The sequence below is a fragment of the Chlorocebus sabaeus genome, chromosome 11 (genome assembly GCF_047675955.1).
Source record: "Chlorocebus sabaeus isolate Y175 chromosome 11, mChlSab1.0.hap1, whole genome shotgun sequence".
In the NCBI taxonomy this organism is placed as follows: Eukaryota; Metazoa; Chordata; class Mammalia; order Primates; family Cercopithecidae; genus Chlorocebus; species Chlorocebus sabaeus.
This window is the reverse complement of record NC_132914.1, coordinates 1814092-1825644: the sequence shown is the minus strand read 5'-3', so window position 1 is coordinate 1825644 and position 11553 is coordinate 1814092. Positions and strand designations below refer to the sequence as shown.

Sequence of the window (11553 nt, the reverse complement as noted above, 5' to 3'; positions counted from 1 at the left end):
GGAATGGGAACATCCATCCTATACACGTCCCACCATTGTATTTTGGAAGCATATTCACTTGTTTGATTTCACGGGTTCACAGCTGGAGGGCAGTTTGCCTCGGGATGAAACAAACCTTTGAGTCTCATCTGTGTCTGATTTAGATGAGATTCTGGTTTTTGGACTTTTGAGTTGGTGCTGGAAGAAGTTGAGACTTTTGGCTGGGCACGGTGGCTCAGGCCGGGCGCAGTGGCTCACGCCTATAATCCCAACACTTTGGGAGGCCGAGGCAGGCGGATCACCTGAGGTCGGGAGTTCGAGACCAGCCTGACTAACCCGGAGAAACCGTCTCTACTAAATATACAAAATTAGCCAGGCGTGGTGGCGCATGCCTGTAATCCCAGCTACTTGGGAGGCTGAGCCAGGAGAATTGCTTGAACCCAGGAGGCAGAGGCTGCAGTGAGCTGAGATCGCATGTTTGCACTCCAGCCTGGGCACCAAGAGTGAAACGCCGTCTTAAAAAAAAAAAAATGCCAGGCGCAGTGGCTCACGCCTATAATCCCAGCACTTTGGGAGGCCAAGGTGGGCAGATCACCTGAGGTCGGGAGTTCAAGACCAGCCTGACCAACATGGAGAAACCCCGTCTCTACTAAAAATACAAAATTAGCCGGGCATGGTGGCACATGCCTGTAATCCCAGCTACTCAGGAGGCTGAGGAGGGAGAATTGATTGAACCTGGGAGGTGGAGGTTGAGGTGAGCTCAGATTGCACCACTGCACTCTAGCCTGAGCAACAAGAGTGAAACTTCGTCTAAAAAAAAAGAAAAAAAAAAAAAGAACTCTTAAGGCTACTGAGATAGAACAAAGAACGAATGTATTTTGTATGTAAGAAGGGCATAGGTTTAAGGGGGCCAAGGCTGGAACGCTATGGTCTGAATATGTGTGTCTAAAGCCCCCAAATTAATATGTTGAACTTAACCCCCAAGGTGATAGTACTAAGAGGTAGGGCCTTTTGGGACGTGATTAAGCCCCTTATAAAAACGTCTGAGAGAAGTGCTCTGGCTCCTTCCCTCTTCCATCCCTTCTGCCATGTGAGGACACAGCACGAAGGCACCATCTTGGAAGTGGAGAACAAGCTCTCACCAGAAGCCAAACCTGCTGGTGCCTATCTTTGAACTTCCCAGTGTCCAGAACTGAGAAAATAATTTCTGTTGTTCATACATTTTTTAAAGCCTAAAAATGGAATTACCATATGAATCTTCTGGATATAGATACAAAAGCACTGAAATCAGTATGTTGAATAGATATCTGCACTCCCATGTTCATTTCAGCATTATTCATAATAACCAAGACATGGAATCAACCTACGTGTCCGTCAATGGATGAACGGATGAAGAAAATGTGGCACATCTACAATGGATTACTAACAGCCTCTAAAAAGGAGGAAATCCTGTCATTTTTGACAACATGAATGAACCTGGAGGAAACTATGCTGAGTGAAATAAGCCAGGCAAGAGAGATAAGTACCATATCATATCACTTATGTGTGGAATCTTAAAAAGTCAAACGTATAGAATTAGAGTGCAGAATGGTGGTTACCAGATACTGGGGGTGAGGGGTGGGGAGTGCAGAGAAATTAACCAAAGGGTAGAAAGTTCCAGTTAGACAGGAGGAATAATTCTTTAAGATCTATTACCCAGCATGGCAACCACAGTTAATAATAATGTATTATATATCTCAAAACTGCTAAAAGAATAGATTTTAAATCTTTTCTCACTACAAAAAAGGATAGGTATGTGAGCTGATAGACGTGTTAGTTAGCTCGATATAATCATTCCACAAGGTACACATGTATCGAAACATCACATTGTCCCCTGCAAATCTACAATTGTTATTTGTCAGCTACAAATAAAAACTGAAGTTAAAAAATAAAAAAGTTATATTCTACTGGGGGATAAATAAACAAAATGCTGTATACACATACAATGGAATATGATTCAGTCTTAAAAAAGGAAGGAAATTCTGATGCATGCGACGACATGGATGAAATATTGCTAAGTTTCATCCATGGATGAAACATGGATGCTAAGCGAAATAAACCAGACACAAAAGGACATATTTTATAATTCCACTTATAAGAGGTATTTAGGATAGACAAATTCATAGATAGAAAGTAGGTAATCCAGCACTTTGGGAGGCTGAGGTGGGAGGATCGCTTGAGCCCAGGAGTTGGAGACTAGCCTGGTCAACATAGTGAGACCCTGTCTCTACAAAAAATAAAAACTAAAAATTCAGCAAAGTGTGGTGGCACACACCTGTAGTCCCAGTTACTTAGGAGGCTGAGGTGGGAGGACTGCTTAAGCCCAGAAGTTTGAGCCTGCAGTGAGCTGTGGTTGTAGCACTGCACTCCAACTTGGGCAACAGAGCGAGATCCTGTCTCAAAAATAAATAAATACATACATACCTAGGAAAGTAGAAGTAGACAGAAAGAAGTGGTTGTCAGGGGCTGGAAGGCAGGAGGGATGGGCAGTCACTGTTTAATGTTAATTAAACAATAGTGTTAATTCTGAACAGAATTTCAGTTGGGGAAGATGGAAAAGTTTCGTAGATGGACGTGGTGATGATTACACAACCATGTGGATGTGGCCAATACCACAGAACTGTACACTTAAAAATGGTTAAAGTGGAAAATTTTGTTAAGTACATTTTACCATAATCTTTTAAAAAACAATAATGTTTGTGAACCTATCTGATAATTAAAGAAACTGAAAGCCTTTTTCCATGAGTCCCTATTGGAACATAAAGCTTCTTCAGCTCAATGAATGACTGAGCAGATACAAGGCAACATTGAAAGGAACGCATCCCACCTTCGACTGTCCAATTTGATAGCTGGCAGCACCCCATGGGTCAAAAGACATACGAGGCCGGGTGTGGTGGCTCATGCCAGTAATCCCAGCACTTTGGGAGGCCAAGGTGGGTGGATTACCTGAGGTCAGGAGTTCAAGACCAGCCTGGCCAGCATGGTGAAACTCCATATCTACTAAAAATACAAAAATTAGCCAGGCACGATGGTGGGTGCCTGTAATCCCAGCTACTCGGGAGGCTGAAGCAGGAGAATCACCTGAACCAGGGAGGCGGAGGTTGCAGTGAGATGAGATCACGCCACTGCACTCCAGCCTGTGTGACGAGAGAGACTCTGTCTCCAAAAAAAAAAAAAAAAAAAAAAATCCTGGCTAACACGGTGAAACCCTGTCTCTACTAAAAAATAAAAAAAAACTAGCCGGGCGAGGTGGCGGGTGCCTGTAGTCCCAGCTACTTGGGAGGCTGAGGCAGGAGAATGGCGTAAACCCGGGAGGCGGAGGCTGCAGTGAGCTGAGATTGCGCCGCTGCACTTCAGCTGGGGCGACAGAGTGAGACACCGTCTCAAAAAAAAAAAAAAAAAAAAAGACACGAGTCCTTTTTGGACTGTGACCTTGTGGAACAGGTTTTACCCTGAACCATTAGGGACCAATGAAGCTGATAAATTGTTCCAGTGGGTTAAGAACCAATGCCCATCATCAAGGAGAAATAAGGATTCTCCCAACTGGCCCCCTGCCTCCCACTGCCACCCAAGGGAAACTTCTACCATTGCCCCCTCAGAAAGAGACCAAACTAGGATTGCACTAGGTTTCATATCAGAATTTTTGTGTCGAGGTCTTTGGGAGCTCTCAGGAGAAAGCAGCGTGCTTGGAGAGGTTGAGAGGCGTGAATCTTTAGTAAATGTGGTCGTCCCCCAGGCTTGGAGCTGCAAAAGGGCGCTGCCCACAGCAGCAAGACATCAGCATCATGAGGACCACAAGTGTGGCTCTTTGGGCGTCATGCTCGGGAAGACGGCAGGCGGCTCATCCAGGAGAGATGTGGGAAATGGAATGGAATCAGAAGGGCCTGGAACTCCGTGCTCAGGAGTGAGAGTCCAGCCTCCTCCTGGGGCCACACTGTGCTGCTCAGTGCTCCCTAGTAAAAGGAGTGTCACTGGCTGTGGTCTCACCGGATGGCATGTCTAATTCTTATTTCTCATCTGGGAAAGTTCAGAGCAGTTTTCCCTTGGCGTCAGTTCACAGCAGAGCCGAAACTGTTGCTAAAGGCATGGTGAAAGATTCACAAACATCACAGCAAGTGGCACTGTCACAATGGCTCCTGTTGGAGCCACAGAACAGTCCCCAGACCCTGTCTAAGATGAGCAACCTCAGTGACTGACGTCAGACGCTCAGGGTGTGCAAATGTGCTCATGCACTAAACATGGCAGAGGATAGATCGACGGTACGCTCTGACGAAGGGTTCCACAGTCAAATAAGCATGGGACACAATCCCTCCTGCTCCTGAGGGAGTCGCACGGCATATGAACACATTAAAGCTCTGTGGTTTTAACAAATGTGTTTAATTTGATGGAAACCAGCATTTCTCAGACTTACTTGATCATACAACCTTTTTTTCCTCCAAGTGCCTATTAACCTCTCAGGAAAAACAGATGTTGGGAAGCGCTGGATTAGATGATTTCCAGCCGGCCTTTCAGCCATTAAAATCTACTGCTTTATGGCTTGAGTATAAGTCACTGGGCTGGAACTTGAGTAACCAAAACATAATTGGGTTTTAGATATACTAACATTTATTCCAAGAAGGCTTCAAAACTGGAAACGGGCATGACTTTACGAAGGGGATGTGATAATGACGAACGGTCCAAGGGAGGCCGGAGGGCCACGGGTGGGAGAAGAACACAGAAAGCAGGAGAAAGAAAAGGCCTGAGAGGAAGGCAGACTGGTTGAAAGATTCTGATTGGAAGAAGAAAAGGATCTAGTTAAGTTATGAAAGTTTGGAAAGCATGAGACAGCTTCACAGAAATTCTCTGGGCACCGAGAAAGGCTGAGATAGGGATCAGGAGGCCATAAGGAGAATGGCCTCTACTTCACGGCAGAGGAAACCTATTCCCTTGGGGGCCACTGGAATGGCGAGAAGAACCATGGCAGAGCACGATGCGCAAGTCAGGACGGCCCAGCAGGAAAGCACACTCAGGGAGACAGGGACCAGACAACTGGGGGGTGAAAAGGATGGAGAGAGGAAGGGCTGATAAGCACCTCAGCCCACATGAAGAGCAAGGGGCTGGCTACCTGTCTTCTACCCACACAGCACGAGTAATTCCAGGCTAACTCCGTCACCTGACGCTCAATCCTTTCCCCTCTTGCAGCTGCTGGAGCCTTGCCCCACGGATCACCCTCCTATCTCACACATCTTAGGCCTCTGCCAACCTGCCTCCATGTTTCCTTTGACACTGCTCCTCCCTCCAATTACTGCCCAATTTCTATTCTTTGTCAAACTTCTTGAAAGAAGTTCCAGTGCCACATTTATAACTGCTAGGATAGGCTAGCCACCTCAAAGTCAGCAGCTTCAAAAGTGGCTCTGTCCACCCTCCCCTCCATCCAGCCCCTAACTTAGTTACACAACTGCTACACCTATGTGCTGCCAGTCAGCCAGACTCAAAGTCACAGCCACCTCCCACGTCTACTTCAGTGACAAGTCTGACATCTTCCTCTGAAATAATCTTTTACCTCCGTGACTCTCTGCCGTCTCACTGCACCGCCCTGACCCCAATTACAGTGGCCTTCTGAACGTTCTCTAAGGCTGGGAGGGCAAATCCTCATCTTCATACGCATGCCTCACCTCTTCCTCACCTGGAGACCAACTGGAGGACGTGAGTGATGGGGCAATGGAGTTCTTTCCCGTGGACGGTCTCACAATCCTCTCGAACGAACTGTACGTTCCTGGGAGGCCACCACCAGTCAGCTAAAGTGGGCATTCAAGATGTACACATTTCATCCCAGCTAATGACTCCAAAGTCCAAATAGGAATCTCAATGCTGGCAGCCAAGCCATAGTCATGACACAGTTGTTACTGTCTCCAAATGGCAGAACTTGGTCCTAGTTGTCCTGTTCTTGTCCCTCCAACTGAGTAATGTGCTTCGGTGGTATATACACACTGAGTTTAATTGTCATGTCACCAAAAAGATGGCAGCACGATTCAGCATTGAAACACAGTTTCAACTGTACACAGAAAGGCACGAATTTACATTTTCTATTGGTGAATCAAATGTTTTCATTGAAGAAGTGACCAAAATTCCAAACTCCTGACCTCAAGAGATCCACCCGCCTCAGCCTACCAAAGTGCTGGGATTACAGGCATGAACCACCATGCCTGGCCTGCTTCCCTTTTAAATATAAGTTCCAGTTTCTGATAATGTCTTTGCTCATGAATAAGAGGATATGCTTAGAAATTTCTTCTGCCAAATACCCTAAATCATCTCTCTCAAGTTCAAAGTTCCACAGATCCCTAGAGAAGGGGCACAATGCTGCCAGTCTCTTTGCTAAAGCACAGCAAGAGTGACCTTTACTCCAGTACCCAATGAATTCCTCATCTCCATCTGAGAACACTTCAGCCTGGACTTCACTGTTCATATCACTATCAGCATTTTGGTCACAATCATTCAACAAGTCTCTAGGAAGTTCCAAAGTTTCCCTCATCTTCCTGTCTTCTTCTGAGCCCTCCAAACTATTCCCACTTCTACCCGTTACCCAGTTCCAAAGTTGCTTCCACATTTTCAGGTATCTTTATAGCAATACCCCATTCCTGGTACCAATTTTCCGTATTTGTCTGTTCTCACACTGGCATAAAGACATACCTGAGACTGGGTAATTTATAAAGAGGTTTAATTGGCTCACAGTTCTGCAGGCTGTACAGGCTTATGCTTCTTGGAAGTCCTCAGGAAACTTACAATCATGGCAGAAGGCAAAGGGGAAGCAAGCACATCTTCATGTGGCCAAGAGGAGAGAGGGTGGGGAGGTGCCACACATTTTCAGACAATCAGATCTTGTGAGAACTCTATCATGAGACAGCACTAGGGGGTTGGTGCTAAACCATTAGAAACCACCCCTATTGATCTAATCACCTCCCACCAGGTCCTACCTCCAACACTGGGAATTACAATTCAGTTTGAGATATGGGCGGGGATGCAGAGCCAAACTATATCACAGGCCAAACAATATGTCTGGAGGGAAGAGAAATGGACAAGTCCCCCAGAACAGATGAAAGAAAGTGCAGAGCAGGAGAGGCTGGCATGACTAACTCACGTGTTTGAAAGTACTCGTTTAAAGGCATTATTTTATAGGGAATTGGCACTGTTTTTCTTTCTTTGTGATACAGAAAGTAAAGGTAAAGTATAGACTAAAGGCATCTTAGAGTCAATGAACTTAGTCCATGTTGTCTTTAGCATCGTAGTAACTTTTACATGGAGTCTCTAGGCCAAAAGAAATGCCCAGTAGTGTCATTTATTAGGCAGTGAAATACAAACAACTTCATAAGTACTTATGTCCCAATAACATAAGTCCTGCCATCTGAAAAGACGATACACATCAATTGAAAGAAAAACATTCTTATTCCACTCTCAAGCAACTTCATAATAACCCTTTGAGGTGAATTTTCATAGCCCCTTTAAGGATGAGAAAGTTGAAACTCAGAGAAGTTCAGCAACCTTCCCAGGGTCTTAGAGCTCCAAAATGGTTCTGCCTTGTAATATAGTACTGTGTGTCATTTAAAATTTCCTCTTAGAATACAAACTCTCGAAAGGCAAAGACTGTGCCTCAGTCATGTTATAGAATCTTGCCACAAAAAAAAGAGTAAGAAAATCTTTCTTGGATTAAATCCTGTCTACCAAAAGCACCCTTCTTCTTATGGCACCTTTTGCACTTTTAGTAGCTAACTTGGTGCCTGCCACATTGAAGAGGATAGTGAGAAAAAGGTAAAAGGAAGTGGAAAGAAGAATGACTGTAGTACCCTGGATAGAGGTGGCTAACAGTCGCCCCAGGGGTGACCCCTCCTTGCTAGCAGCAAGCACACCCGGGGAGGCCTTAAACTCACGAGCCGCTCCTGGGCTGCTTGGCCTCCTCACATCCCCACCCGCGGGGCCCCAGCCAGCTCTGCAGCACCAACATGAACAGAAGGACATGAGTCCTCGGCCCCCCACGCACGAACACCCACCCTCACGGTAAAACCACATCAGCGTGACTGCCAAGGAGTTAACCACAGGGACGCTAAAGCAAGGTGCACCAGAGGACCGAGGGCGGACGGCAGAGGCTCAGAGCCAATGTCGGACCCCGAGTCTCCTCTCTGCAGCAGTGTTCAGGGTCTCTGTGAAGGAGACTGGAGACATTACTGGTTTGTGGAAACAAAAGTTTCCATCACAACTAGAACCACGAAAGCACCGTTGCCGTAGGACCTGACAAGGCGACGCATGGCTGAGGGGCACCAGCTGCCTTTCAGGAGACCGATTTGACTTCTGCTGTAATAACCAAACACAGCACAAGCTCAAGCTTACACACTAAGCTGTGGCATGGGTGTGAGCCACACTGCTCAGTTATCTGTCCTAAAAAGGGCTTTTATTTCTCCTCTGAAGAAAGATCGCCTCTGGAGAAAGTGCAGAGTGCGGTGGAGGGCAAACAGCTCTCCACAGGAATTCATGTAATTCCCTTCACCTCACGTACCCTCCTACATCCTGAACCTGAGGTCTGGATGTGTGTGTCATACGGGGTGGCTGACGGAAAATGTGTCCCCAGGGACACAGCCGAGGAGAAACTCCACAAGGATTAACTGGATCTACCATGCCGAAACACTGACAAGCCCCTGCAGTTCTGAAATGACAGCAAGTTAAGAACACAGGATTCACAGACCTCCTGAGACCACAGAAGCCATCCAGTGGAAGTTACATGCGAGACAGAATGCTCAGTAAACAGGACGGGACAGAAACAACCTGGGGGCCGCACAGCCCGTCAGTTTGGAGACCTTGCAAAAGCCCCGAAGCGGGATGCTCCCTTGTCCTTCTCCCAGGCCTCCTGCTTCCCCGGCTGCCCGTCGCAATAGGGGCAGTCAGGGCGGGCGACCCGGTGGAAAATAAACCTAGCAGCAGCTCCACGTTGCTTCAGGTTTGTGGGAACGGGTGCAGCGTCCAAGGCACTCTCATGTGTATCCCTTCATTTGATCCTCACAGCACCTCAGTGAAACGGCAGAGCACACACGAGTCCCCCAAAAGAAACTGCTACTCACAAAAGCCACGTGTGAGCCTCAGGTCAGACCACTGGATCTCAAATCCAGATCTCCTCAAGTCAGGACCTGTCTACCTCATCTTTAATCCCAGCTCAAAGCATTTTTACCACGACGCCAGTGGGCAAATGGCAGGAGAAAGCGATGTGCTCGAGCCGTGCACACACACAAAGCATTATCATCTTATTACCCGCTCTTGCAAACTGCTTCCCATAGCCTCCAAGGTTGCTGGCTGATTGAAAGGGCTGCCAGGGCTGGGCGTGGCTCACTCCTGTAATCCCAGCACTTTGGGAGGCCGAGGCGGGCGGATCACGAGGTCAGGAGATCGAGACCATCCTGGCTAACACGGTGAAACCCCGTCTCTACTAAAAATACAAAAAATTAGCTGGGCGTGGTGCCAGTGCCTGTGGTCCCAGCTACTTGGGAGGCTGAGGCAGGAGAATTCCTTGAACCTGGGAGGCTCGCGCCACTGTGCTCCAGCCTAGGTGACACAGAGAGACTCCGTCTCAAAAAACAAAAAAAAAAAAGGGCAGCCGTACATGGAGACGGAGCCCTCACTCACCACCGACAGGTGTGCCGTTGAAATGTGACTCCTAGAAATGCATTTCAGGGTGTTGAACAAGATAGTAATGTTCAATAGAGGTTTGTATTACCCCTGATTAGCTCCAATTATTTTATGAGGTATCATGAAATACAAAACTAAATTAATTTCCATTCTTCTTTATTTATTTATAAGATGGCCTTGCTCTGTCACCGAGGCTGGAGTACAGTGACACAATCATAGCTCCCTGCAGCCTCGACCTCCTGGCTTCAAGCAATCCTCTTGCCTCAGCCTCTGAAAGTGCTGGAATTACATGTGTGAGCCACTGCACCTGGTTAATTTTTTTTTTTTTTAACTTTCTTGTGGAGATGAGGTCTTGCTAATCACATTTCCTTAAAAGACACACACCGTGTAGTATTTTGGGAGCAGGGACAGCAGAGCTGTCACAGCCTAGAATGATAAATACTTCATTCCAAAAAGTTTGTTTTTATTTCTGGAGGACTTTCACGTCCCCCGAAACTTCTAAAATTGTGAAAAAACACTATGGGCATAAACTCAAATTACCACAGAATTTGAATATCCCTAAAATCCCTGAAGTCTAATCAGTAGGTGTCTCACTTACTCAGTGCTCAGATTCAACAAGCCGATTGTCAGATGGGGCTTCGCTACCCAAGTCATATGTGCCAAAGGAAAGTCCTTAGGTGTGTGAGCTCCTGAAACCCCAGTGTATCAGTTAGTGGTGATTTATAGTATTTTCTACTTGTTTTTTATTTATTTATTTATTTTTTCGAGACAGAGTCTCGCTCTGTCGCCCAGGCTGGAGTGCAGTGGCACGATCTCGGCTCACTGCAAGCTCCGCCTCCCAGGTTCAGGCCATTCTCCTGCCTCAGCCTCCGGAGTAGCTGGGACTACAGGCGCTCGCCATCTCGCCCGGCTAATTTTTTGTATTTTTAGTAGAGACGGGGTTTCACCGTGTTATCCAGGATGGTCTCGATCTCCTGACCTCGTGATCCACCCGCCGTGGCCTCCCAAAGTGCTGAGATTACAGGAGTACACCACCGTGCCCAGCCTGTATTTTCTACTTATTATATAAGGAAACAGTATTTAAAATGCCAAATATATGAAGATTTACATTTTGTCAATTTGTCACGGCTTGACGAGATTGTCCAAAGATATTCAGGTGGGCCGGGCGCGGTGGCTCACGCCTGTAATCCCTGCACTTTGGGAGGCCGAGATGGGCGGATCACGAGGTCAGGAGATCGAGACCATCCTGGCTAACACGGTGAAACCCCGTCTCTACTAAAAATACAAAAATTTAGCTGGGCATGGTGGTGGGCCCCTGTAGTCCCAGCTACTAGGGGGGCTGAGGCAGGAGAATGGCATGAACCCGGGGGGTGGAGCTTGCAGTGAGCCAAGATTACACCACTGCACTCCAGCCGGGCGACAGAGCGAGACTCCATCTCAAAAAAAAATAAAAATAAAAATAATAAAAAATAAATAAAAATTAGCCAGGCATGGTGGTGTACACCTATAGTACCGGCTGCTCAGAAGGCTGAGAGGGGAGGATCACTTGACGTCAGGAGTTTTGAGGCTGCAGTGAGCCATGACTGCACCAATGTCCTATGGCCTGGGTGATGTGAGCAAGATTCTGCCTCAAAAAAAAAAAAAAAAAAAAGGAATGAATGAACCAGTGATACCTGCAACAACCCAGATAAATCCCACAGATATTATGCTGAGCAAAAGAAGCCAAACACCAAAAAGATGGGGGAAAAAAAAATAATTCTGGTATAAATCTATTCATGTAAAATTCTAGAACAGACGAAAGTAATCTCGAATGACACAAATCAGGTCAGTGGGTGCCTGAGTCGGGGTGGTGGTGGGCTGTGGCTATAGGGAAGGGAGACAAGGAGA

The 11553-nt window shown here is 46.7% G+C and overlaps 1 protein-coding gene across 1 annotated transcript in view; it reads right to left on the bottom strand.

Annotated features, from left to right (window-relative positions):
• WNT5B (Wnt family member 5B) overlaps positions 1–11553 on the bottom strand; it is a 124464-nt gene that overhangs the window by 97562 nt on the left and 15349 nt on the right. The gene's annotated exons all lie outside the window — the stretch shown is intronic.